A 26544-nucleotide genomic window follows, 5' to 3' on the forward strand; every position below is an offset into this window, starting at 1 on the left:
ACCTCCTCTTCTCCAAGCTAAACATGCCCAGCTCCCTTAGCCGTTCCTCATAAGGCATCGTTTCCAGGCCTTTGACCATTTTGGTTGCCCTCCTCTGGACACGTTCCAGTTTGTCAGTGTCCTTCTTGAACTGTGGTGCCCAGAACTGGACACAGTACTCCAGGTGAGGTCTGACCAGAGCAGAATACAGTGGCACTATTACTTCCCTTGATCTAGATGCTATACTCCTATTGATGCAGCCCAGAATTGCATTGGCTTTTTTAGCTGCCGCGTCACACTGTTGGCTCATGTCAAGTTTGAGAAGGGGGCGGGTTGTGTCAGCATTACTTGTATGGGTTCTCTTACTATTCACTTGTTGTATTTCCTTGGTGGCGAGAGAGGTTGAGGGTGGCTTAGGGTGTGGTTGGTTGTCACTGGTTGGCTGTAGTGTGAGTTGTTTTTGTGTGTGAGCGGGGTGTGAGTGTGTATTTTTGAATCAGGTTAGCCAGATTGATTCGTATGCTGCCGGCGGATTCTTGTCATCTTGTCCGGCTGTGTACGCACATCCCTACAGAACCTGCCCCCAAATCTTTAACGTGAGGTCTAAACTAAAGCCTGCAGCCTATAGTGGCCAGTTCCGTCCTCAAGGAAGGCATTAAAAGCCTGCCTCCAGTGGTTTACAGAAGGGATAATGAGAGGCACGGGACGCGGGTGGCGCTGTCGGTAAAAGCCTCAGCGCCTAGGGCTTGCCGATCGAATGGTCGGCGGTTCAAATCCCCGTGGCGGGGTGCGCTCCCGTTGCTCGGTCCCAGCGCCTGCCAACCTAGCAGTTCAAAAGCACCCCCAGGTGCAAGTAGATAAATAGGGACCGCTTACTGGCGGGAAGGTAAACGGCGTTTCCGTGTGCGGCTCTGCCTCGCCAGATGCAGCTTTGTCACGCTGGCCACGTGACCCGGAAGTGTCTCCGGACAGCGCTGGCCCCCGGCCTCTTAAGTGAGATGGGCGCACAACCCCAGAGTCTGTCAAGACTGGCCTGTACGAGCAGGGGTACCTTTACCTTTCTAATGAGAGGCACCTCGATGGCGAGGGATGATTGGGGCCTGCAGACTTAGCACCCAGCAGATACAAAGCAGGGTGCTCAAGTGATGGGGGAAATATCTCTCTCTCTCTCTCTCTCTCTCTCTCTCTCTCTCTCCCATTCCCATTCAACCAAGACATTGCCAACAGACTGCATAAGAAAAGAAATATAGGCGTAGAAATAGACGGAGACGGAGAGACACCCACGCACTTTCTTTCTTTCTCTCTTCCCCATCCCTGAAGCCTTGGGGGGGGAACTGGGGGGGATTCCTCAGCCCCACCCCCACCCCACCCCGTTTCCAAGCGAAGCTGAAATAAAAGAGGCAGAGGGAGCCTTGTGTGTGTTTTTATTATTATTATTATTTCTGATTAAAGAGGAATTCATTTCATCTCTCTGCCTCCTGCCAGGGGCTGAGGTGCCGCCATTGAGGTTAACGGTGCGGAAGAATACAAAAAAATTTCATTGAGGAGGATTATAAAAGTTACTAGCTGGAACATTAACAGAAGAGTAACTTGTAAAAAATGCAATATTACAATATTCACAAGGACGGTAGAGCGTGGTAAAGCTATAAAATTCAACATTAAAATCTTCTATGGCCTAGATAACCTAGTTAACAAACATTGTGCTGGAACTACTTTTTTGCGGGGACGTGGCCGCCGCTGCTCCTGCCTGAAGGGTGTGAAGTCCAGGGGCCACTTGGCACGTGGGGAGGAGAACGGGAGAGACGCTCGGCTGTGGGGCTCCCTCCGCGGTGCGGCGCCTGAGGATGGAACGCAGGTCTCTAACTTGGACCAGGGAGGCGCCGGGAGGGTTCCAGATCAAAGGAGGGCGGCGCGGAGTTCTGGAGCGTAGGGTCGCGAGGACATTCGGAATCCAGAAAAATCTGGAGTGCTCTGAGGTTCCCCCTGCGGCCGAACACCTCCCTCTTGCCGAAGATCAGGCAGATTTCCTTAGCAGCGCCGTAAAGTCTTGCAATTCTGGATTCCGATCCATTGCTTCGCAATTCATCTGGGGCTAAAACCAAAACTGGAGGAGAGCGGAATTGCTTTCCAAAGCGGCGTGAAAGTAGTACATCAATGCGCAGGGAGTTCTGCAGATCTCTCTCGCCTTTCCAGTGTAAAAAGGCCGCAATATGAGGGTTCCTGCTGAACAGGTCCAGAAACTCTTTGTTAAAAGAGAAAAGGAAAGAAATTATGTTAAAAATCTCCATCGTAGAGAGGGACGCGCGCCTCTCATCACAGCGACGTGGAGGGAACGCGCACAACCCGCAGGTGCCCCCAAGGTAGCGTGAAATTGTGGGGATCAGGGGTGCCAACTTGAATAAAATATTGGGTCACGCCCAGCCCCTCATAATCGATCACAAGACGCAGCGCACGCTATTTGAATGAAAATGCCCATCAATTTTGGGGCGGCAGGTCCCCTCAAATATTTTGTAGGGGGGCGAAGGGACCTCAGCACATAGGAGTTGCCTCCTACGGTGGAGATAGGTGACTGGGAAGCTTCTGGAAGGTTTACATCACCAGCCCCACTCATTTCCTTTTCCCTTGGCATAGAGAGGATGCGTAAGTTACAAGAGACAACCCTACACACTGCTGTTTTCTGCATGTTCTCCTCGTTCACTTGGATTTTTTTTTTTTTTAAGTACAGTTTCCAGGCCTGGGGTGACTTGGGGGGCTAAAGGAGATGGGCCTGGAGGGGAGGAGAAACCTGGTTCCAACAGGGAGGGGGTCATGTTGTGGGGAGGAGATGGGAAAGGCCATTAAGTCAGATCGCTCACAATCTAGCAGCTTCTGTTACTTTAGTAACAGATGCAGGCTTTGGACCTGCGCAGGATCCTCCTTCATGAGAGGCCAGAATTGGGTTCCAGCCGAACGCTGCCAAGACTAGAGAATGGTGTGCGTTTTGTGCATTGTACGACTTAAGTCAGAGAAGTGAACGAGCCTTCTTCCTCCGTCAGCCTCTTGGAAGTGTGATCCTGAAAAACGGTGCGCAGAGGTCCGATGCTGGCGTGTGGACTTCTACTCTCCAGGGCCTGCCCAAGAAGAAAGCAGACGCGATTTGCGCGCATCTTAATGAGCTCGCGTTTGCGCGGGTATATAGTCCCGTTCACACGTTCACATTTTCCCTACACTGGGTGATGGAACCCTGGAGTTTCCCCATGCGTTGGTTGGCTGCGAGGCTCATCAGGGAAGCTCTCGAAGGAGCCTGCAGCGCGTGTATGTTTCACCGGGAGTAGGCAACGTGTGGACTCCAGCTGTCCTGCCATTGACGCGGGTTGATGTCGCTGCCTCTAAGATTCACTGCATTTGGTGCCCCTTTGTGGCTAAATGGGTGGGTTCAAAGTAGCGCACTTGGCGCTCTCCCAAGCACTGCCAGTCAAAGGCGGAGTAGCAAAGTGAGGTCCCGGGTCGCCTCGGCTATGGGGATAGCTACAGAGAACTCTTCCAGCGCAGATGAGCACGGTCTAGCTACATGTGTGTCGACCTACATACGAGCCATGGGATGTGAAAGGGGATGTGTGTATTCTGGATTGACTGTCAAGTCATTCCAAAGTGGAAAACGAAGGCGATTATGTGATGTGCAATTCTACCGTCCCTTCCTTCGAGAGAGGGACTTGCCTGGTCGGTGTATGCTATTCTTAAACTCTCTCCAAAAATCCAGTCTGCTCAACTGTTATTCACACACACACTCGGGGGATAATAACTTAGCAACACCATCCATTGTCCAGCTTCACTTTCAATGGATGATCGCCTTGTTGCAGGGGGAGCAGGGGCCGTGGAGAGAGACCTTAGTCCGAGCCTGCAAATATGTGGCAAGCAGCCTTCTTTTATCCCCCCGATTCCTCGCAGAAAATGTTGGGATGTGAAAAATGTATAATTTGTTGCAGATCTACGGGTGTTGCCCCTTCCCATTTCAAGTCGCCCAAATAAGAAGGTGATTGGAGACGGGAGATGGGAGAGGGCTTTGCCCTCAGTTCCCAGGATTGACTACTGCGCATGGGCTTAGAGGGGGTGCATATTGGCCAGCACTAAACGGTTACTTGAAAGTAAGCTACCTTGGCACCTGGGAAATGGTTCCGAAAACAATAAGCTGGGACTTAGTGCCTCGAATTCAGGCATGCAGCGTACCAGCCTGACCGCCTATAACCTTTGCGTCAGAGGAAACCTACTTATCTTGCGAAGTGTGGCTGCCTCTTTGTGTGTATGTGTGACGGGGGGGGGCGCGGAGGGAGAGAGAAATCTATTTTTTCCATACTATTATTTCCGTGTCCTCCTCTTCTTCATCTTCATCTTCCGTTTCTGTATCAGGAATCAGGAAAGGGGTTAAGGGAGAGAGGAGGAGGGTGGAAGAGACAGGGAGAGAGAATCTCTTTTAGCTGCTCCGAAGTGCGATTCAGTTCCCCAGGGAGTTGGCAGACAGTTTGTGGAGACGTTACTCCAGATTTTCAGACTATGATAAATATGATAATTTGTATAAAATTTGAATGGGTTCTTGTTTTCAGGGAGAATGCCTCCGATGATGAATGTTCCTGATTTTCAGATAGATGGCTGATAAAAAGTGTATTGAATTGTTGAAAGCGATTTTAATTTTAATTCTCTACCTGCAGATGTCTAATAATAATAATGTCTCCTAATAAAATAGGAAGGTGTCAGTTTAAGCAGCGGTATCGCGCTTGACTTCCCCCTTCCTGTCCCCACACTGTGACAACATTAACCTCTTCTTATAAAAAAAGCACATAAAATTATTATAATTACAGAGTTATTAATTTTAAAAAGAGGGTTAGCAGGATTTTTATGATTATTAATAGAGCTCACACAGCTTACCCCTGGAAGTAAATCCCGAGCGCTAAGACTGTTATTGGATCGGAATCGCCTCTGGAGCTTCAGTTTGGACATTTGAAACAAAAAGGAAACGGGGAGGGCGCAGAATAAGCCGTAACTTTCCCCCCTCCCTTGAACTTATTTAAAAGCCACGGGTTTTAGAGGGTGCCGCCATAGGATGGGAAACGTTCACACGCCTCCGAATTCTTAAAAATACCTATCTGACGCGGGAGTGCTGGGGGGGAGAGGCGACTTCAGTTGGGGGGGACCCATTCAGCAACACAAATCTGCCCCGGGTGAAGCGAACTGGGACTTCTCTCTAGACTGACTTCCGCTGCCTATTTAACACCCCTGATTTGGGGGGGGAGGCTCGCCGTTGTGCCTTTCAGACCACCACTGACCACACGGCGGGCGAAGCCAAACCGGCCGACTAAGTAGCGCTTCAAGCTTGGCTGCGAATTGACCTCGGGTTATGTCCAACTCATCTGAAGCATAAACCGGTTTGCATCCAGGTTGACAAAGCAATGCGGTGGGAGGAGTGGGGACTCAATCGCTTTTTATTTTTATTTCCCTCGCCCGCACCGCGACTGAACGAGGCCAACACGAATCCACGCGCACAGGTGCGCGCGCGCACAGGGTGTCAAGCGAAACCTCGCCCGGCCTTCATCCTTTTGCAACCGCGCGCTAAGCTCGCTGACTCGGAAGCCAAGTGTTTCCTGGGTGCTGTAAGACTTAACTTCCTCGCAAGCGGCCCTTAGGCTCGGAGCCTTCGGGGAATCGACGTGGGGCCGCCAAATTAATACTTGGCTGTGAAGGAAACAGCCCTCAAAGGGAAACGGACTCTGGGGCTGCGATGAGAAAGTCGTTCTGGATTTGCAACCAACTTTAGGCATAGCGGCCAGAGCTGGGGAATCGTTGACTCCGAGTTCTTGTGCGCCAAACCACTAGGGCGCTGTGCAAACGTCTGAACAGACAAGTCAGGTCAGAGAGGGAAGCGATGGGAATTAGACGGGAAAGAGGGTCGATCGGGAAAGTACAGACAGAGAGGGAAGACAGGGCCTTCCCAAGGAGTCTGAAGGTACCTGCCCGAACTGCTTCAGTCTGTCGGACAGCAAAGAGTCTTTGTGGGTTGGTTGTGGCCCGACCGCTTGGGAACTAGAGTCAGTTTTGGTCGGTGAAAGGTCGGGAAAGCCTGAAAAGAAGATGAGCCGCGGTGCAACTTCCACAAGGGCAAAAGCCGAGCAAGAAACGACGGCGCTCGGCGGTTTTCACGCAAAAAAAAGCAAGCGAGTGGATGGCTCACCTCTGCTCACCAGAGGGCATATTAGGGTGGATGTAGCATTGCACGCCTCCCCAGAACAGCTGCTAAATAGCCATAGAGGCTGACTAGTATGCAAAAAGGCGATCGTGTGATGTTTGTGTGTGTGTCTCTGCTTTTTAGGCAGGTACCAAACCTGAATGAAGACATATGGCGTGGAATCCCAACCGCCTGATCTTAAAGGCATTGGGCTAACACCTGCTCTTTGGGGACGCACTTCCGAGTATACAAGCCTAAAATCGGACCTGATCTTGACTCTCTTAACGCCTTTGCTTCTTATGTTCAGCCAGAGGCCTAAATGTACGGGGGATGTCGCCTTTTGCAGGTTGACAGGCGTCTGCAGCACGTCCAGGCATTGAAATAAGAAGGCGGACTTTGGCACGGATTGTTTTTAATCCCCTTTTCTGCTATAGAGTCAGTCTCTGAGAATACAGGATTGTCCGAGGCTTTACTGAGCGTGCAGCCAGTTTTGGCCACAGACACGAAGTCGGACCACCCCCATTTGTTGCACACGCAAAAAGGAAGGAAACGGGGGGTGGGACCGAGGGGGTTTTCCGGGCCCTTTCCTCGCATTTTCTTGGAGAGAGAGGTTCCTAGCGTTTTCAGAATGGGTTGGAAGGAGGAATGGGTAACCCATCTCTTACATGAACGTACCGGCGTGGTGGAGCAGCACTTGGCCCCTTTGCAAATAATAATAATAATAATAATAATAATAATAATAATAATAATAATAGAGTGCGGGCGTTTTTCGGACTAGAGAGTTGGAGAGGAGGAGCCCGCCGCCCCGCTCCGATTCTTCCAAGAAATAGGGCGAACCTTAGCCTCCAAGAACTCTCCTCCCACAGCCCTGGAACATTCACTTTTCAATTCCAGGAGGGGTGCGTGGTTAGGTTCCCTGGGCGAGCCTGACGCTTTTCAACTGGCTCGGAGAGTTTAAAAGGATCCGAAAGCGGTTTAGGCTTCCTCCACCCCCTCCTCCTCTCCAGCTCCCCGGCCTGGATTTCACAACTGATCCTCTCTTGCCCGCAAAGGTTTGAGCCGGACTTTGGCGAGTCGCCCGCGGGCCAGACAGCTCCTTCCAGCCCTCCTCTCTCTCGGAGGAGGGATGCGAGGCTCCGCGCCTCCTGTCCTTGAGGACTCCGTTTCCTCGCTTGCAAATCGACCGAACGGATCCGCTGCGTCCTTGCGCACAAAGTCTGCGCACTTATTCGGGGGAAAGTCCTGTTGAACTTCGTGAGAGACAAACTCGCGCAAGAAATTGTTAAGAGGGGCGGGGAGCTCGGTTGCCAACACATCCTGTTACCAGCCCCCGAGTCATCGTCATCATGTGGGGCTGGGCTGGGGGGTGAGGAAGCGGATTTTGACCCGACCAAAATAATCTCACGACAACAGCAGCGAAGAGAGCGGCGGGGAAGCAGAATCAATATTTATGCACACAATGGGTGGCAGTCAGCTAAATTTTACTCAGAGTAGACCCATTGAAATTAATGAACTTTGCTAATTTAGGTCCATTAGTTTCAACGAGAGTACTGAAGTCACTCAATATTTCTTTTTTCTGTCAAACTTTAGCAGTTCTTCCAAGGTGGGCACCTGCTTCAAATAACATCTTGAAGATTTTCAAACTGCACTAAAAGTGCAGCTGGCCTCTCCTGCCTTTGCCAGGAAACAGAAGGGTCTTTTATAATCCTGGCGGAAGCAGCAACAGTTCTGATCCCCCACGGATTTCAAGGGCAGGAGTCTCTGGACTTTCAGATGGATTTCGGCCTGATCTACTTTAACCCAGGAAAGCCACCAGAAGACAGAGAGAGAGAGAGAGAGAGAGAGAGAGAGAGAGAGAGAGAGAGAGAGAGACTTTCAGGAAGAGCCATCCCCTGTCCCTTTATGCTGGGTTAGGAACCAGTCGAAAAGCAGATCAACCCTTTAATTTAGGCCAGGGTTAGAGAGGTACGCGTTTTCAAGGCCAGGTCCTGAACTATATAAAAAAGCCAGAAGGAAGATCAGGCCATTTGAGTGTGTACAAAATAATTTCCTCTCGCTGGTGCGTAATTCCGACCGCCGCGTTCCCATCCAATGCAGGGATCTGGGATTGAAAGGGGAAGGATTTGCGAGGATAAATAAGAGCAAATGAACCCCCAGCAATTCTCCGTTTAGAAATGAAGGGAAACTAAACTAAGTTTATTTGTGCCCGGCTGCCAGCAGAAGCCCAGGAGGAGAAGGGAGAGAAAGGGGAGGCGCTATCTCCTTGGAAGAGAGATTTGGGGCGCGGAGTGAGCACGGGCATTCTGGATCGTGTCCCGGGGGCAGATCTCGGCTGGGCGGTTGGGTGGGGGGCGAATTCCCTGGTCCGTTTCCTGTTCTCACATCCAGACAGAAAGTGAACGAGAAGTGGAGGGAGGGATGGGGGTTCGCCTGCCGCCTCCTCGCTGGCTCTAGGGAAAACAACCCGACGGCGCTTCGTCTCTGCGAGATCTGCTTTCAGGCCGAAGTGGCCCTATGGGAGAAGAGAGCGAGATGCAGAAGCCCAGCAGGGAAAAGAGAAGAGCTGCTAGGAGCGAGGTGGCTTCTGTCCCCGCAACCTCCGCAGGTCAGAACCACGAAGGAAGAAGGAAGTACCATTTTTGAGCCTAAGCAGGACTTCTGAAAGGGCTGGGCGATATCTAAACATACGTAGTGGTGATGGGGAAATAACAATAATACAGTGGTACCTCGGGTTAAGTACTTAATTCGTTCCGGAGGTCCGTTCTTAACCTGAAACTGTTCTTAACCTGAAGCACCACTTTAGCTAATGGGGCCTCCCGCTGCCGCCGCGCCGCCGGAGCACGATTTCTGTTCTTATCCCGAAGCAAAGTTCTTAACCTGAAGCACTATTTCTGGGTTGGCGGAGTCTGTAACCTGAAGCGTATGTGACCTGAGGTACCACTGTAGTAATAATAAGACGAGCTCTGCCCATGTAACATATACGGTAGTCAAAGGTGCCAACTTGAATAAAATATTGGAGAGGACAGGTAATTACGCCCCGCGTAATTGTTCACAAGACACGGCCCACGTGCACCATTTGAATGAACTTGGGGGCAGTCCCCCAAAAACATTTTAGTGGATAGGGGCACGGGCGTTGCCAGGGGGTGCAGAGGGCAGCTGCCCCCCCAATCAAGTAGGTAAATAAAAATACAGTGGTACCTCGGGTTAAGAACTTAATTCGTTCCGGAGGTCCGTTCTTAACCTGAAACTGTTCTTAACCTGAAGCACCACTTTAGCTAATGGGGCCTCCCGCTGCTGCCGCGCCGCCGGAGCACGGTTTCTGTTCTCATCCTGAAGCAAAGTTCTTAACCCGAGGTACTATTTCTGAGTTAACGGAGTCTGGAACCTGAAGCGTCTGGAACCTGAAGCCTCCGTAACCCGAGGTACCACTGTACTTAACTAACTGACCAATTGCGTCGCAGATAACTCAGTTCTGCCCCCTAACATAAAGCCTGCCCCCCCAAAAAAATACTAGGTGGGGGCTACAGGCACCTCGACCACTAGGAGGAGACTCCTACGATGGCAGTGGTGGAAGTAGTAATACGACCCCTGCCCACTTCGACGACTAGGAAGCCCCCTCCCTATGCGAGAGGAGAACCACCTCAGTCCCGGAAAGGAGCGAAAGGGCAAAGCGAAAGAAGTCGGAGACCTGCCGGGCTGATAGGAAACACAGCTCTGTGAGACTGTGGTGGTGCGTGGAAAAATCACGCACGGACCCTGAGGCACCTCGGGGACCACGCGAGCAGATCGTGGAAGGAGCTCTGGCACCTGAGCCGAGGGGCTTCAGTCCGGGTGATGGGCGCCCACGTTTTGTGGAAGTACCCAGAGCCAGTGTCACCACGCGAGGGTGAGCGAATTGCCTGGCCACGGATCCACCCAAGATCATTTCTATCTGGAGGCTGAAGTTTTGAATCAGCAGCCCAGTTCACCCGGAATAGTCGAGTTTGAAGTTCTTTAAAGACTTCTCAGCGCGTTCCTTCTACCCCTAAGCACACCTCAAGGTCTTTCATAGGCTAATATTTATTCCCCACATATTGAGGGTCTGATTGTAGATGAGGGAAGGAGTCTATTCCGCACTGTGGGCTCTGAAATGGGAGCAGGTAACAGGGGCAGAGAGTGCGGTTCTTGTTGGAATTGATATTAGAGTTATTTTCAAGAGGGAACGGTGTAAACGCTTCTGCGCGCAGCAGGTATATTTGATAGAAGCAACTCGATTCCAATCGAATAAACGGATAAAGGCCAACGATTCTCAGTTCTCTTGCTCCTGCTGAACACTTTGGGCCATAAGTCCACATAAACATATTTAGGGAAGTCACAGTGGTGCTAACACAATTCTAGTTCCAATACACACCCAGAACTGTTCTAAGCCGCCTTCACTTTTACACAGCTTTGCTGCCATCCTGAGGTACTCTGTCCTTTTTTTTTAGAAGTTCAGAAAGTTGAAAACCTAGAGAAGAGTTGGATTTGAGTTAAATGTTAAATCTAAAATTGAGACGGATAAGTTTTAACTTGATTTCAAGGATTCCACGTTTACAACCTGCCCGGGCACTGAGACTGCAGCTGGCAAGAGTCAGGTCCCTTTTCGTGGTGGGCCCCTAGACTATGGAGCGCTCTGCTTTCCGGGGCGCAGATGACCGCTATGTTGCAGATTTTCGACTAGTTAAAAAAAAAACACCACCTTTTAAAGTATTAAATTAAAACGCGCCTTTTCCTAACTATAGCTTTTTCTTGTCCAATTGGTCTTTTAAATGATTGCTACTGTTGCTGCCTTTTTCAGATAGGGTTTTTTGTGTGTGCATAAACACACACACACACTTGTGGTGCTTTCATGATATTGTGAAGCACCTTGAGTGAGCCATGCCGCCCAAGAAGTAGCATATCAATAAAGATATAATCACATAAAACGTGTTTGATTGGGTATGTTAATCTGAGAAGAGCATTGTTGAGGGGGTTGTATTTATTATGTGTTTTGTGTTTTTATATTGTGTTTTTATGTTGTAACCGCCCTGAGACTTGCGGACATAGGGTGTCATACTATTACTACTACTACTACTACTACTACTACTAATAATAATAATAATAATAATAGTTTTGACAACGCCACAGGTTTACTGAGTTCCAATAAGGTTCAGTTAGATTTACTCCAAAGTAAGTGTGCCGAGAATTAATTATTGGCAGATTAAGACTGCAGGCCCCAAGTAAACTAAGTCCCGTTGGACTCGGTGGGATTTACTATTAAGGATTCAGGATTGCAAGGCGCATAAATCTTTTTCAATGCCGATTGCCTGGGATGGTCTTTTAATTTGACTGACCATTTCTCTCCAGTAGAGAGAATTCATTTGGGGGAAACCGCCTGCGTCGTGCAGGAAGGCAGTAAGAAAGGCGGCTGCCAGAACGGGATCCCCTTTTCCGGGAAGAGTGGGGCAGCTCCGATTTGTCACCCACCACAACTCAGTCCCCCCAGAGCCTTCCTAGCCAAGTCAAGACCCTTGAAGGGTCAGCTGGTTTTCTGCCCACCGACCCCTCTTAAAATCTGCTGTTACCAGTGACCTGTCGCGCAAGGTTCTCCTAAGGACCGTGAAGCGCTCTTGTCTTCTTCACACTATAAATTCTGTGGAAGAACAAGAATAATGGTGATTTTCAAGTCCCGGTGGCGACGCGAAGAAAGAAACAAGAACGGGAAATGGAACCGAAGCCTTTATCTCTCTCCCTTTTGGCAACCCACGAGCCCTCTGGTTTTCTCATTCGTGGTTACAGACTTGCGCTTTAAAAAAGTTTGGTTAATGTTTGTTAAGTTGCCGTCGTCATCTTCCTGCCTGCTGTCGAGCAAGCCCCTTCTCTCTCTCTCTCTCTCTCTCTCTCTCTCTCTCTCTCTCTCTCTCCGTTTCCTTTCTGGTCAACGGGACCATCTGCCAAACCCACGGCTCTCTCCGACTCTGGCATCCAGAGAGCTCCCGCCAGTCGGGGAATCGAGGCAGGCGCCTTAAAAGGCGGGCTTTGAATTCAAGTTGCTCAGGATGCAATTCTCGCCCTTTCTTGCTTACTCCCCTGTTTTATTTAGTGAAATATAAACACTTTAATAAACTCCCTAAAGAAAACCGGCTTTCCTTTTTCCACTCCTGCGGATTAAGAATCGGGCTTGAGGCTACAGCCCTCTGCGCGCTTGGCCTGGGGGCAAGTCCCACAAAACGGGGTAGGGAGTCTTACTCGCCAATAAACGGGTAAAGGATGGGGCTAGCTGTGCTTGCCCCGTCTCCCGACGACTGGCCAAGAAAGCGCTCCTTCCTCCCTCTCCAAGCACGAGGAGAAAGTTGTGGAGCGACTCTGGGTGGCGGACAGGTGAGCTGGAGGGTTGGCGAACCAACATCGACTACTATCAGTGTTGTGGCGGATAGGCTCTCGCGCGCGCCCAGGTGGGATTCACACGTGCACACGAATGCAGCTAAGCCCGTGTCTTGGGCGCCACTTCTGAACACACGTTTAGATCGCGGCCGCTCAGGAAGGGAAGAAGGAAGACCAGGGAGCGCTGGAAATTGACGCAGTTCTCAAATGTGCGGGAACCAAATCATCACCATAGAATTGTGAAATTGGAAGGGTTCCTGAGGATCATCTAGTCCAACCCCCTGAAGTGCAGGATCCTTGAGCTCTTCCTTCCCCGCCTGGTCCCGACTAGCGAGCGAGATGCATCATTATATTTGCTTTTTTGCTTAACTTTATTAGCTCTGCGCTGGCTCTTGTTCAGAGTTTTCATTTCAGCAAAACGCTCTCCAAAACCGACCAAAATTTTGAAAACGGCAAATGCGACAGGATAAGAATAAGATACTTATAAAGCGGCGCTAAAAAGCACTCAGACAGCTCACTCGAACCCGAATTCAGCGGATATATATATATATAAGCACGGGAAAATCAAATGGGCGGAAAAGGAGATTTTGGGAGACAGGGCGCCACCGCGGAAAAGACCCTCTCGCCCAGCGCCTCTCCACTGAACCGAGAAGGCGGGATCCAAGCGGAGAGCCTCTGGGGGTGCAAAGCGCGGGCAGGCGCGCCGGTGCGCAGGCCTGTGAGACAATTTAAGTATAGTCCGATTTCCCAGTGCGTTTCAAACCTTCCATCCCTCAGTATATCTACACCACCGTCTCCGAGTGCTACTCTAACCGCGCTAGAGAGCGAGCCTGAATGTGGCCACTCACAACCATTCCACTCCGCCTCTTAGCTCCAGCCTTGATGATCCGGTTTTTCACCGAGATGGCGAGAAAAGCGGTTCTAAACTAATCCTGACTACTCCAGGAGGTTCTCTAATCCGCCTCGGGGGAGCGCTGGAGACCTCCTTCCACCAAAGGGGGCTAGTAGCCCAAGCACTCCCGGTCCTGGCCCGTTATTGGGTTGTCTGCCTGAGGCTGGCCCGCGCGCGTGGACCCCCTTTCCACTCAGGCCTAAATGGTTTGCGGATCGGGCTAGCAGGCTTGTTGCTCCGACTTCACTTCGCCCCCTCCGCGCCCCCTATCCATGTTCACCTCCCTGCATTACCCGGTGGGACAGTACCCCCGTCCAACCACACCCCGCGCAATAGTCCCCTTTTCGGGACTTGTGGGTTACAAGTTGGAAATCGACCCGGATTCCTCCCAGAAAGAGGAAAAAGACGGGGGTGTCTATGGCGGATCAAACCCCATTTTTTAAAGGAGTGACGCTGCCTGCTCACCTTTTCATTCCCCGCCCCCCGCCCCCCCTTACTCTCGCGTTCCTCATTTCCCTGGGAACTTTTCTCCTCCGGAGTTAACTATTAACCGAGGCACAACGGGCAATTTTCTTGGGAATGTGAGCTATTTCCTTTACACTGCAGATAGATGGGGCGAGTGATTAATAGCAGATATATATTTCAAAGAGATCGCCGATGTTTTATGTTGAGCAGAGGGGGCGGGGAGAGATGCATCGCAAGAGGTCCCCGGAGAGATGCGTCTGTGCAAAAACGCGCAGCAAACCAACCCCAAATGACATTCTGTGTCTATATCTTATCCATATGTTTTTAAAAGTTTAAACATTTCAATTAAGAGGAGTAATTTTCTACTTCGTCGTTGCAGTTGAAATTACAAGAATGTCGTGTGTATGATGGGTGGGAGTGGGGTTAGTTTCTATTTGTATAATGAAGACTAGTATTGGCTCCCCTGGAAGTCTCCAGGAAGTTGGATGGTTTCTCCTGCGCTCACACCCGACGCCAGGCGCTTTTTATTCCATTTCCCGAAGCAGGGGCGCTCCTTTGCCTGCTTGGCTTTATTTCTCCGGCTGATCCCGGGCAAGGCAATTTTTTGGTCACTGCCTACTTGGCAATGAAGGGGTGCGCACTACCTGGTGCTTATAGGATCCGGAACAGGCACTGCCTGAAACGCAGAAGGAGCGGGATGTGAGCCACCAAAATAACCCACCTCTTTCGAGGTGCTTTACTCCTGCAGCCCGCAATGGATTAATTCCAAGCAGCGACTCTGAACGAGGGATGGCGCTGCGTTTGCGCGGCTCAGTGAGCTTGGCAAAGCAGCCACCCAAGCAGCGCAGCGCAGGGCTCCCCCGACCTTGGCTTTCTGGGAGAATCCAAGTTCTCCAAAGGGGCCGATCCACAACAGAGTTGCGCAGACCGAGGTCGGAGCTGGAGAAATCCTGCTGAAAACCAAGACGGCTGAAATGAATCGAGTTGTGGATGGGGTTCAGAACCGCGCAGGTCGATCCTAATTGAGCCCCGCTTGGTTTAACTGGGTTGCGGGGGTATTTCCTCGCCACTTCAGAGTAAGCCTGCATAGGCTGTAGGGTGGCGCAGAAGTTGAAGAGGCTGTCCTTCTTAGGATGGGACGCAAAGCCTCCCCAACCTCTTTCCACGAATCCCATCGTGGTGGTGCCCTACACGTCCTCTGCTCCCCCTCATCCTCTTACAGTCTTTTTTTGGGGGGGTCCCTCTATTTCAGTTTCTAGCCTTCCTTTCCCCCCCCTCTTTCTTTCTGTTTCCCTCTGCCCCCTTTCTCCTCCCCCTTCCTCTTTCCTTCCACCCACTCCTTCTTCTTTGCCCCCCCCCACAAGACCACGACGGTGGCATACGAAGTTCTAAGTCTAACTGGCTGGTGTCAGGCAGTTCTCCCCCCCTCTCTCTCCCTCTCTCCCTCTAACTCCTAGGCAGCCTGGCGTGACGGATTAAACATCAACTAGTTAAATAAAAATTAATATCAAATGCTTCCTAACTTCTAATGTCATGTTGTTTATAACTAATGAACTGATTAGGAGATAAACACATCAGGAAGACGTTTCTGCTCCTCTGCTCTTCGCCAGAGACAGCAGCTTCGAGAGGCAGCGCTCCCCCCAGCAACCCACCCACCCACCCAATTGTCCCTGCCAGGGTTCTTTCTCCCCACATATAAAACGCCAGTGAGAGTGGCAGATGGGGAGGGGGACACGCTGCAGTGGCGGGGTGGGTGTGCTCCGAGGTGGGCTTGGGCGCTTAGCTGTGGACTCCAAGGACCTTTCTTGGGGAGGAGGGGTGTGTTTATATTGCCAATCCTCTCCCTGGCAGAGATGCGCCCACAGACTCGGAGAGGGAGGGGAAGAACCAGGGGAGAAGATCACCACTGTCTGGAGGCAAGCTCATGCCTGCGCTTGTTTGAAAGTTCCTTTGGCGATGGGTCACTCAACAAACGGACATTCCTACAATTATTAACAAAGCGGTTCGGCTATATTCCACGTTTGCGTCCCGTCTCCCCACTCGATGCAAATTCCCCCCCCCCAACTTGGTCTGTTGGTGGATGGTGGCACTGGAGGTGTCTTCTCGACCTCTTTCCCTTCGGTGTCCCCACCCACCTCCTAGCGTTCCCCCCCAAAAAAATTGGCCCCCTGGCCCCCACCCCTCTTTCCCAGGAGCTCCTCATAGTTCCGGGAAGAAACCCCCCAGGCTTTTAAAACACTGTTTGTCCAGCCCGGCGTCGGTTTTGACAAGACCATAATAACAGGGGAAGCATTTTAAAACCAATTTAGCAAATGCAGAAATGTAATTTTAATGAAGAATCGATGAGCGAATGGTTCATTTTTCCTAGGGTACCTTGTTGGAGTTGAGAGACTTTCAATCAATGGGGGGCGGGGAGGCGGCGGGGGGAAAGGCGAGGAAGAATGGGCTCCCAGGCGCATCTGCTGCCGCCGCCGCCGCGCCGCGCCTGCTCTCGCAATCCTGAACTGGGGAAGGAAGAGACAGGATTTGCCCAACAAACAAGCTTCGGAGCGCCGGTGAAGCTGACCGGCCATGAGACCGCAAGGAGGGAGGATCTCAGGGGCTCGGGGGGGGGGCACGCCATGGGCGTAGCCAGGCTTTTTGTTAGACGGGGCAGGCCTTTCGTTGTGGGGGGGGGACAGAACCTCAGCTAGCTATGTATATTTATGAATTTTTATTGATTTGGGAGGGGGCAGATGCCCCTCCCTTGGCTACGCCCGTGGGCCACACTCTCTCCTTAGCGAGATTCCAAAGTACATAGGAGACAATTCCTAGGGGCCGAGGGGTCTTCCGCTGCCCCCCGATAAAATCTTTGAGGGGGAGTCCGCGCTCCCCCTCCGTCCCAAATTGATGGGCATTGCCATTCAAATGGTGTGTGTGTGTGTACCGCGTCATGTGATCGATTATGCGGAGAGGGGCTTACCTCCCCCCCCCCAATATTTTATTCAAGTTGGCACCACTGCCGATGGGGGTGGGGAACCCGAGTTCAAGATCTCGTCTGAATCCGACCTCGATTTATCTTGGCATTTCGGGTGAGGAAGCAGAGCTTAGATGGCTGACTGTGGTTGCCAACTCTTCAGACTGATCACTGGGAGCAATGGGTCTACAGGCGAGTCAGGGCAAGGCTCTAGCTGCCGGGTCCACACACCCCATACCTTCCTTAAAGTGGCTCTTGAGATCTTTAAACAATGGCAGCCGGCCCCCTCCCTCTCCGCTGCCGACAAAGTGAGTTAGCACCTTACTCTCTGGAGCTAGGCCTCACCACCCGCGGCGGCGTAGCGGACTGATGCTGCGCACCAAAACCCTCCGACTTGCGAGGCATTTTGGCAGCGATCGTCGGCCAGAAGCGCGCGGTCTCGCCGCCATCCTGCAGATTACCTGCTGGACCACGGAGGGGAAGTCCTTGATTACCCAAGGTTGGGTTTGTGTTGGGTTCACCCACCTTGGAGGTTTTCCAAGCAGAAGCTGGATAACAGGGCTTCTTTGCGCGCGGGGAGAGGGGGGTGAGGAGGACACGAAGGGCGCTTCTCCAACTCTGGATTTCCTGAAGGGAGCAGGAGGGTTGGGCTGGATGACCCACGGGGTCCCCATCCCTCACTCCTCCCCAATGATCCTAAGGGATATCTGGTGAGGCTATCCAAAGGTGGTGACTGTTAGCCAGACGGTCTTTAATGGCAGCCCTGTATCGGGAAGTTTGTAATGTTTTATTATGTTTTTATATGTGATGGAAGCCAGGCGGGCCGGATAATAATAATAATAATAATAATAATAATAATAATAATAATAATAATAATAGGCAGGGTAGGGAAATGAGGTTCCCATCGCCAAGCCTCAGCAACGACCCCCTGGGGGTCCCAAGCACTCTGTACATGCCCTCGCCCCTCTCCACTTGCGACCGGACCCCGAGGGCTAGCGCAGAGGAGCGCCTCTTGTCATCTTAAGAACGCGAGACAAAGTGTGCTTGTGCTGGCAATTTTTCTCCCCTCCTTTTTTTTAAGCTAGCTGAGGATCTGTGGAGCGGCATCTCCTTCTCCCAAGGTTTATTTATTTATTTATTTTAATTCCCCGGAAAAGGGGGGGTGAGTAGAGGAGCCCCTCTCCCTCCCCCTCTCTTTCCTTCTTCCTCTCCTTCCCTCCCTTTCTCGTTCTCTCGTTATCTAAACCGTTTAGCTTTGGGTGGTTGCTCCCAGATCTCCAAAGTGGGGCTGGGGGGGGGGGCGGGTAGCCGGCAAGACGGCCCAGCGAAGCGCTCGGCAGAGGAGCAGCGAACGCGAAAAGGCCGCGGCCGATCTGCTGGGCTGAGCCAAGCGGCCCAGGCAGGGAGACGCACCATTAGGCAAGGCAGGCATGGCTCACAGCTCCGGCGGGAGAGCAGGTAAAGGCAGGAGGGGTGGGGAAAAGAGGCGGTTGGCTAGGGCCCCTGGGCCCCGCTGAATATTCACAAGGCAGGCAGGCAGGCAGAGATCTTTCCCCACCCCACCAGCACCCCGGTGTCAGCAGCAGGTGAAGGGAACCCCCCCATCAGATATAGAGAGACTAGCTTGGCTCCAGGGAGCCTACAGGTGTGCGGCGAGCCGCGTCTGAAATCTGGTACTGCGGAGCCTTCCCTTCGGCGGCCCCCGAGCGCAACCAGGACCTTTACCCAATGAAATGGGCCTTTGGAAACTTCCTCTTCCCTGGTTGGTTCCCTGTGGCGCCGCTCTTCTCCAATTAACCTTTCCCCCCCTCCCCTCCCCAGTGGCTGCTTTGCCTCGATGGCCCCCACCCAAATCCCCCTGGTGCTTATCACGACTTCCCTCCCAGCTGAAATTGGCGTGCGCTCCGTTTGAACGGAAGGAATGAAGTTTTGGTGTCAAATGGGGAAATTTAAGCCAGTGTCGAAGGTTTTGGATTTGGGGCCAAACTGGCCCCACTCTTGCCGTGGTCGGCTCGCCTGTGCGCGGGGTCTGCCAAAAACCAAAATACAAGCTAAGTTATGGCGCTCTCCTCCTGTTAATGTCCCGCGCAGGTACTTTCGCTCCCTCCGTTGTGGATCTAGCTGTCCGGGGAGCGCAGGGCGTCCCCTTAAGAGTGGGGGTGGCGGTGGGGGCTAAGTGAGTAGAGCTTTGGAAACTGAGGAGCTCACCCTATAGCTGCCACGTGCACACCCGGATTAAATCTTTGAAGAGCTTTCTGTGCCTTGGGGATGGGTTGAGGGTTCACAAACCGATCTCCAAATGCTGCTTCAGTCTGATCCCTGCCTGGGCTCACAGTCTGGGCTCCTGGTCCCGCAATCGCTGACACAGAGAGGCTTCAAGACTTATTGACTAATTATGAGTGAGGTGGGGGGGGCAGGAGTCGCTGCTGCTGGGCCATTGAAGTCCTTGCTGGACTCAACAGAACCAACCCAACTGAGTCTTTTAAAAGAAAACAAACCAGGAGTCTTTTTAAAAGAGTCTATTTTCGCTAGTTATTCCAACGACGTTTCTCTAAATCTAGGAAGCGCTTCTATAGAGAGAGATTCTGTAAACATATCCGGCAATATAAGGAAGATGAAATGCATTCAATTAAAACATGCAATATGCGTTAGGGAATCTATAACTGATGGCATGTGAGTTTGCGAAGGAGGCGATTTGTAGGGGAACCTCAAAATGAATGAACTTTTTCTGGTTCGATGCGGGCCTTAGGATGCATGATCACTGATCAAATAAAGTCAGGAGCACATCAAACACTTAATACGCGTTAAGTGTACTGCTGCGTATTAATCGTGTGTTTCACACCTGCCACATACGAGAGAAGGCCCAGCCAATTTTCCAGTCTCCCACGCAATGATTCTCGGTAGAAAATCCCTCTTCTCCCTTCCCTCCCCCCGTTCGAAGTCCCCTCTGTTCTATTTCCCTTCTGTGGCTCTAAAAGATCTGCCCAAGTCCCTTTGCATCTGAGGTTTAAATAGGAAGATCAATAGAAAACAGTTGTAATGATCTAATTAATTATAGCAAAATTAAAAGCGAGTAGAAAATCAATCTCTGATGGTGTTGAAGATGGAATTAAATTGATAGTCCATCTGTTCACCTCCTAGACCGTATAAATTTGCAACCCAAGGACGGAGCTAATGGGATCAGGCTGCTCGAAATCTCCTCCTATCTCTCTCTCTCTCTCCCCCCCCCCCGCCCCCGTTCTTACTCCTTCCTGAAGTTCAAACTTGCAGAATCAGAGCCTGCCACAACTTCTCCGCCAGACAGTTGCAAAATTAAACACAATATGAGGCCGTTCCTGGGCAGAGTCAAAGCAACAAGCAACAACAGCAGTGTGAAACTGGGAAACACTGGTGCAAACTGGGATTCTATCTCTCTCTCCTACCCTCCCTCTTCCTTCCGGTTTATCCAGAGAGGCCACTTCGTATCCACAACTCCCTCTTCCCAAATTCCTAAACAACCACGTTGGTTCTAATGTTCCACTGGATCCTAAGCCCGCTGTTTTCGTATGCCACTTTGAGGGTTTGAACCAGCATGTAGCGGGTGGGTTGTGAGGCCTCGATATCCCCTTCCACACTACACAGCGGAGCTGCCTTTTAAAAAAGAGTGGCAGAATTAATCACAGTAATGAATTTGCACACTTGCTCGGAAGTCAAGCCCACGGAAGGGGATGGGAACTTCCGTTCGGGATCAGGCTGCGAAGCCATTCAATTCCGTACTGGTTGCGCACACAGAAATCTGCCTAAATCCGAGTATCGGCTTAATTAATGGGCCAAGTGCCACGCAAGGAGGGGAAGCGGCGGAGGAACCCTAACAAATTGGCCTAAAACAATGGCGTCTAAGGTGCACATCTAGGCAATATCGAGGTGCGCGCGCGCGGAAACACGTGTATTCCCCCTTACACACACACTCTCTCTTTGGAAATGGCATTCTCTATTCCACCCGAAGGCAGGGATTCCGTCCTTCCCAAGGCCCACCGCCCCTCCCACGGATTTTAGTGAGACCTTCTCCCAAGAGGGGTCGCAGACTTTAGGGAAGGGGTGGTCAGGTGGTCACCGACTGCCCGCCCGCCCTCCGGATCCCCCTCTCACCCCACCCACCCCTAGTACCTACCCTTCTTCCTGGGAGAGGCTTCCTTCACCAACCGAGACGGCCCGGTAGGTCCCTCTTAGGCCTCTTCGCCGTCCTTCCTCTCTCTTCCCGCAGCTAGAGCACCATCCGTTTTCCTAGGCTTTGCTTTGTTTCTCACGAACCAGGACTGAGAGCTAGGAAGAGAGAGAGACAGAAATCCCTCCTGTCGCCCCGCTGGTCCCTTTTAGAAAGCAGCCGGGCGAGGACTCTGGCTTGGGTAGCTTTGCTAAATCAGAACCCCCCAAAAAACAGCAAATCGCAACAGCAACCTTTGCAGCTTGCTAGTTCTCTTCTTCCTCACTTTAACCCCCCCCCCAACGCAACCCACCGCGCCGCTTCCCACCTCTCCAAACTCCCTGCAATTTGCCCTAGAAAGCATGGCAAGGAGGCAAGATTGACGTCTGGGAAACTCCCCCCCCCCCACACACTCCTGCTCCTTTAGGGATGAAAAATGGAAGATTTTTTTGTATGGGGGGGGGAGCTGCGGAGCACAGTGAAATTAACAGAACAGAAACTCTGCTTCTTCCCCCGGATTTGGGGACGAACAGAAGTGCCGCGTAAGCCTTCGCGTAAAAACGCCAGCCCCGATGGGTTTGCGGGGCCTTCCCGGTCCTGCGGTGTGCGTGTGTGGCGGGGGGTGTCCACGGTCCCCTGTGCGGAGGGACTCCACGGTGTGGAAAAAGCAGACTTTGCTGGAGCTCCTGAACTGGAGCCTCTGTCCTCTCCCCTTTTAAAAATCCTGCCCATTTTAGAAGTGGGGTAAACGAGATTTGCAACCCTCAAAGCCGTGATTGCTCTGTTGGTTCCCCTCGAGCTTTAGCGCAATGTTACCATTATCACCTAGGCCCAGAAGAAAACTCCTACATATACTGCTATATATATGTTTATTATATATATGTATATATTAAAATACCTCTTCCTTTGTCCTTTTCTGAACCCCACACAGAGGCGCGCGCGAAGAGGGCAGGCAGGCGCCCCGGAGCTCTGCTAATCCGTTTTATTAACTAATATATTCAGAAGGATGGCTTGGCCTATCGCGAAAGGCTATTGCAGCCCTTCTTGTCGGTTGGGGCTTTTGCCTGGTCGGGCAAAAGGTGAGCTGTCGTGGGCCGCTCGGTCGCTCCCCCTCCACCCTGTGAAATACACGCACATTTTGACTGGATTATGCACTGAAAGTTAGAGCAGCGCCAGGACTCCTGAAATTAGAATCCATTCGGGACTTTTCTCCGCTTCCTCCCCACGAACTACCGCCGCCTTACCTGAAAATGTACGCGAAGGATTAGCGCAGGTGCCACGGGCTGCTTCTGAGCAGAAGAAGACGCGCGATCTTCTGAAAAGTTGGAGAAGTTTGTTGGCATGGTGGGCAGAGAGAAATCGTTGGAGTTTTATTCTCTCTCTCTCTCTCTCTCAGGGAAAAATGTGTCCAAAATTAACTAACCGCCTCAGCAGCATCCAAGGGCGGCTATATTGAGAAAAGTTTGCAGAGAGGAAATCCTGAACTTCGCCGCCGCCGCGTGGAAAGGGCTGCAGCGAAATCCATTAGGTCAGGATCACACGCAGAGGAAAGACTGGCCAGCGGTGAGGGGTGGGTTAGGGAGAGGCGTCTTTGCAAACCTCGGGGTCGGAGAAATCGGGGAGGCAGCTTGGGTGGGCCGGGGAGAGAGGCGATGCTGGAGAGCCCCGGCCAGGCCGCAGTTCAAGGACTGGGGAGCCCCTTTTGCTTCTGCCTCTCTGGCCCCTTCGTTGCAGCACGGACCTCCCCCATGAGCCCATCCTTTTCCCAGCCGGTGCCGGCTGAACGTGGAGCGGAGGAACCCGAGTGTCTCCTCCCTTCCCTGCGCCCCGCAAGGCTCCCTTTCCTCCCTGGTGTTCACCTGGGGCTCCCTTCGCATCGCTTTGGGCTGGGGTCTTTTGGGGCTGTTTGTTCGGAACAACGAAAGGAGTTCTTTCTCTCTAAGAAGGTTTGGCTGCTCAGCTTTTGGAGCCGTTCACAATTCTCATATGCCCTATTTAACGTTGCCCTTAAATGTTCAGTTTCTCTTCTCCTCCCCCCCCTTTCTTTTTACACCATTTCAATTATTGTTGTTATTAATTTTGATCTTGGATTTAGATCTGCTTCTCCAGCCAAAAGCTTCCCGAAGCGGCTATACTTTTATTGGACTATGGTCTCAGATAACTTTAAAACCCCCTGCATTTGTTTAATGGCACAGAGAGGTCTTTGGGTTTGTGTGTGTGGTTTTCCCCCTGGTCGTTCGTTCGTCCGCCTCGTTCTCCTCTCCCTTTCCCCCTCCCCCTCCCCTTAATTTGTCCCTTTCGGGGACTCTCGTTCAATAATTCCCCTCACCCCTTCCTCCTCCCGATCCCTGCGTACGCACGCACACGCACGCACACGCACACACCATTAGCAATTCCTGCCAAAGTCGAGTGACTTGGACCGACACACTTTTTAATTAGACTTCAGATTTGAGGATTACCTGCTTTCAGATTTTACAAAGAAGTATTAAACGGTGAGGGAAAGAAGGGAACAACAAGAACACCCCTCCTCCCCCCCCTTATAGGAAAAAGATGGAAATTGTTCTCTTGCAAACGAAGAAACTTTCCCTGGTATTCGCCCTCCCAAGGCCCTGGCTGAGGCTGACTCCCCACCTGAAAGCGGAAGGTTTAGGGTCAGAGGCGGGGAGCGAGCCGCTGCCCCTTTTGGGGGGTTTTTATCTCCCTTCTCCCTCCAGACAAACTCAGCATTAAATCGCTATCCTCCTGGTTTACCAAGGAATGAGGAGACAGCCACATTTCCAAATTCTGGGTGGCATAGTGGCGTCCACACATAGATTGTCGTGTGGAGGTTAACTTTGTCTCACCATCGTTTTGTTTCCCGGGAGAGAAAGCGCCTTTATTCAGCAAACAGAAATTGCTAAAAGTAACGATGCGCCGTTTGAAGTATTCGTAAGTTATTCAGATAATATACATAGGCAATAACACTTAAAAAATAATGTCACAGTCTTGGAAAGAACACCAGAAAATTAATAACAACATCGCAGGTGCCTTTATTCTATCGACAGAAATAATTTCATGCGGGAACTGGCCAGTAACATGGAAACAATGGCCGTAACATGGAAATATATAATATAGAATATATGGATATATATAGAATATATATATAGAATATATATATATGTATATAGAAAGAGAAAGAAAATGGGAAGATTCTACTTTCTCATTAGCTAGAGGGTGTACAAATAAACTCCTTGCCCTCTCGGCCTTCTAGGAACTGAATTGTTGTTTGTTTGGTGGGCGGGAGGGAGAAGTGCTCCCCCTTTTTCATGGATTTGAGGTGATGGGAATATAGTGCTCCCCCTTCTAATCCTCTCCTGTAGGGCTTTGTGAATTGCAAGCTCTCATCATTTCACTTTGGCCCTGCCTCTACTGGAATTACCCTTTCCAGGGACTTAATGGGCAAGCGCCAGGGTTTTCGCTGAGCCGCAGCAGTTTCCACCTATGTCCCCGTTTTTATGGGTGCATTATAGTTAGGGGGTTATATAAATGTTTTTGTCTGTGATCACTGTAAATCCTAACATTTGCAAAAGGCCCCAAGGCAAGCCAACCTTGGACGGAGGGAGGAGGAGAGAGGACGGAGCTGGGGGGGGGGAGAGGAAATCTCCCATTACTGCTGATTAAAAGGAGACTTTAATAAGCGCCTAATTCACTCATCGGGAGTTTTATGGAGAAATTAGAGAAGACAAAAATATCTCTGGCGGGGGTGGGGGCGGGAATCCCCGAGAAAGCCTGTTTGCGAGAGGGAAGCCAGGACAGAACCAGACCCCCCTCAAGCGCCTTAAGATCTAAGGCTGTCTAGGAGAACCAGGTAACGTCTCCTGCCCAGCTTGCCCGCTGCATTCCCAGCCGTTTTCGCCATCACCAAATAAAGGAATGGAGATGGGCATTTTCTAGGCGAGAGGGGCGAGGCCACCAAATTACAGCCGCCTTGCATTTGCGGGCTGCGGGGGGTGGGGGAGCTTGTCCGTCTGCGCCAAAAGCCTCGCCAAGCGGTTGTTTACCAAAAGCAAGCCTCCTCTCTCCTCACCCCAGTTCCCCGCACAAGGGGCTCGCTTGCTTCCCCATATTTGCAGCTCCCCTAAGGACGCCCACCTGCTTTTTTGATGCATGCAACTGCAAAGGACGTTGCTTGCAGCAAGCAAGCAAGCAAGGAAGGAAGCACTCGCGCATGGGTGCATCTTTTCCGCCTTGTTTTGGAGGGGGGCGTTAGTTGCTGGGTTTAACCCTTGAGTTTAAACTCTGAGCTTAAACCCTGAGCTGGCCAGCCCCGCTGCAGAAAACACACACTCCTGAGCTGGCCTCCCCCTTCTCTCAAGCCGAGGCTGTAAAAAGGTCTCCGGCTTGTCTGGGTTTTGTGGCCAACGCTCCGTTGTAAAGAGGAGAGGTTAAAGTGCCGGTTGCCGAATAAAGAGCGGCGCACGTGGGCTTCTTAGCTTTGAGGGCAAACAAATGTAGCAAAGGGGGGAAAGAAAGAAAGGCTGGAGGGTGGGGGAAGAGCCAACAACAGCCGGAGCAGCAGGAGGCCCGCAATACTCGCCCCCCCTTTTCCCGCGCCTGCCTCTCCCTCCACCCTGTCCATTCATTTCCCTCTCTGCCCGGTGCCAAGGTGCCCACGCTAAGCCTAGCCTGACTGTATCCGTCAAGTCCCCCAGACATGGAACCCACCCAGGAGTCACAAAAGAGAAAGGGGTGGGGTGGGGGAGAGAGAGGAGGGAAATGAGGGGGTCTTGGCTGGGAAAGAAGAAAGTAGCTTTAGGGGAAATGTGCCGTGGAGTGTGAAATTGCAGCCCATGGTGCTCCATATTGTACCAGAAGCTCTCTCTCTCTCTCAAAAAAAAGCCACGCCAACCCCTCCTCATCCTCCAACGTGACCACAGGGGCAGGGGGGGGGAGAGACGGAGGATCCGGGCACCGGGAGGGGTGCTGGGGAGAGAGACGGACCAGGAAGCGGAGGGCAGCGCCAAGTCTCCGCGGAGGGCCCGATCCACCACCAAGCGCCCTTTGCTTAAGCGCCCCGGAGTTGGGGAGTGGGCGCCTCGGAGCAATGCAAAGCAACTTCTCAACATCCAGGGCTTCTCTGTGTATTTGCTCCAGTGTTTCCACAAGCGGCAAGTGAGCTTTTTTTAAAGCTCGGCGTGCGGGACATATTAAATGTGCGGAAACGGAGCCCGTTTTAAATCCGCAACGGCTCCGGGTATGGCCCTGTCGCTGCTGCTGCTGCTGCTGCTGTTTTTAACTCTGATTACCCCTACCTGCCGCGCCGTGCATTTGGGGCGCGTGTGTGCCCGCTTGTGTACAGCCCCTCTCCCATGAATGATAGTCTTATCTCATGCATATAAGATAATCGAGGCTTTCTCCCCTTAGATGACTGCCCAACGCGGTCTCCTTTTAGCAAGAAGAAATGAGCAAGAGTTTTGGTTTATTGAATCAAACCCGGAACTGGAAAACGCCCG

The 26544-nt window shown here is 51.7% G+C and overlaps 1 long non-coding RNA gene across 2 annotated transcripts; it reads right to left on the reverse strand.

Moving 5' to 3' along the window:
* Window positions 1–1386: 1386 nt before the first annotated feature.
* LOC128413673 (uncharacterized) lies at window positions 1387–23292 on the reverse strand. Of its 2 annotated transcripts, XR_008330398.1 has the most exons (5): window positions 22297–23292; window positions 21020–21171; window positions 16287–16417; window positions 4313–4356; window positions 1387–2221 (listed from the first exon to the last, which is right to left on the reverse strand). It is a non-coding gene; the product is annotated as an uncharacterized LOC128413673 (long non-coding RNA). The 2 variants fall into 2 exon arrangements; XR_008330397.1 differs by lacking the exon at window positions 16287–16417 and having other exon boundaries at window positions 22297–23282.
* Window positions 23293–26544: the final 3252 nt, after the last annotated feature.

This window comes from Podarcis raffonei, chromosome 5 (assembly GCF_027172205.1).
Source record: "Podarcis raffonei isolate rPodRaf1 chromosome 5, rPodRaf1.pri, whole genome shotgun sequence".
In the NCBI taxonomy this organism is placed as follows: domain Eukaryota; kingdom Metazoa; phylum Chordata; class Lepidosauria; order Squamata; family Lacertidae; genus Podarcis; species Podarcis raffonei.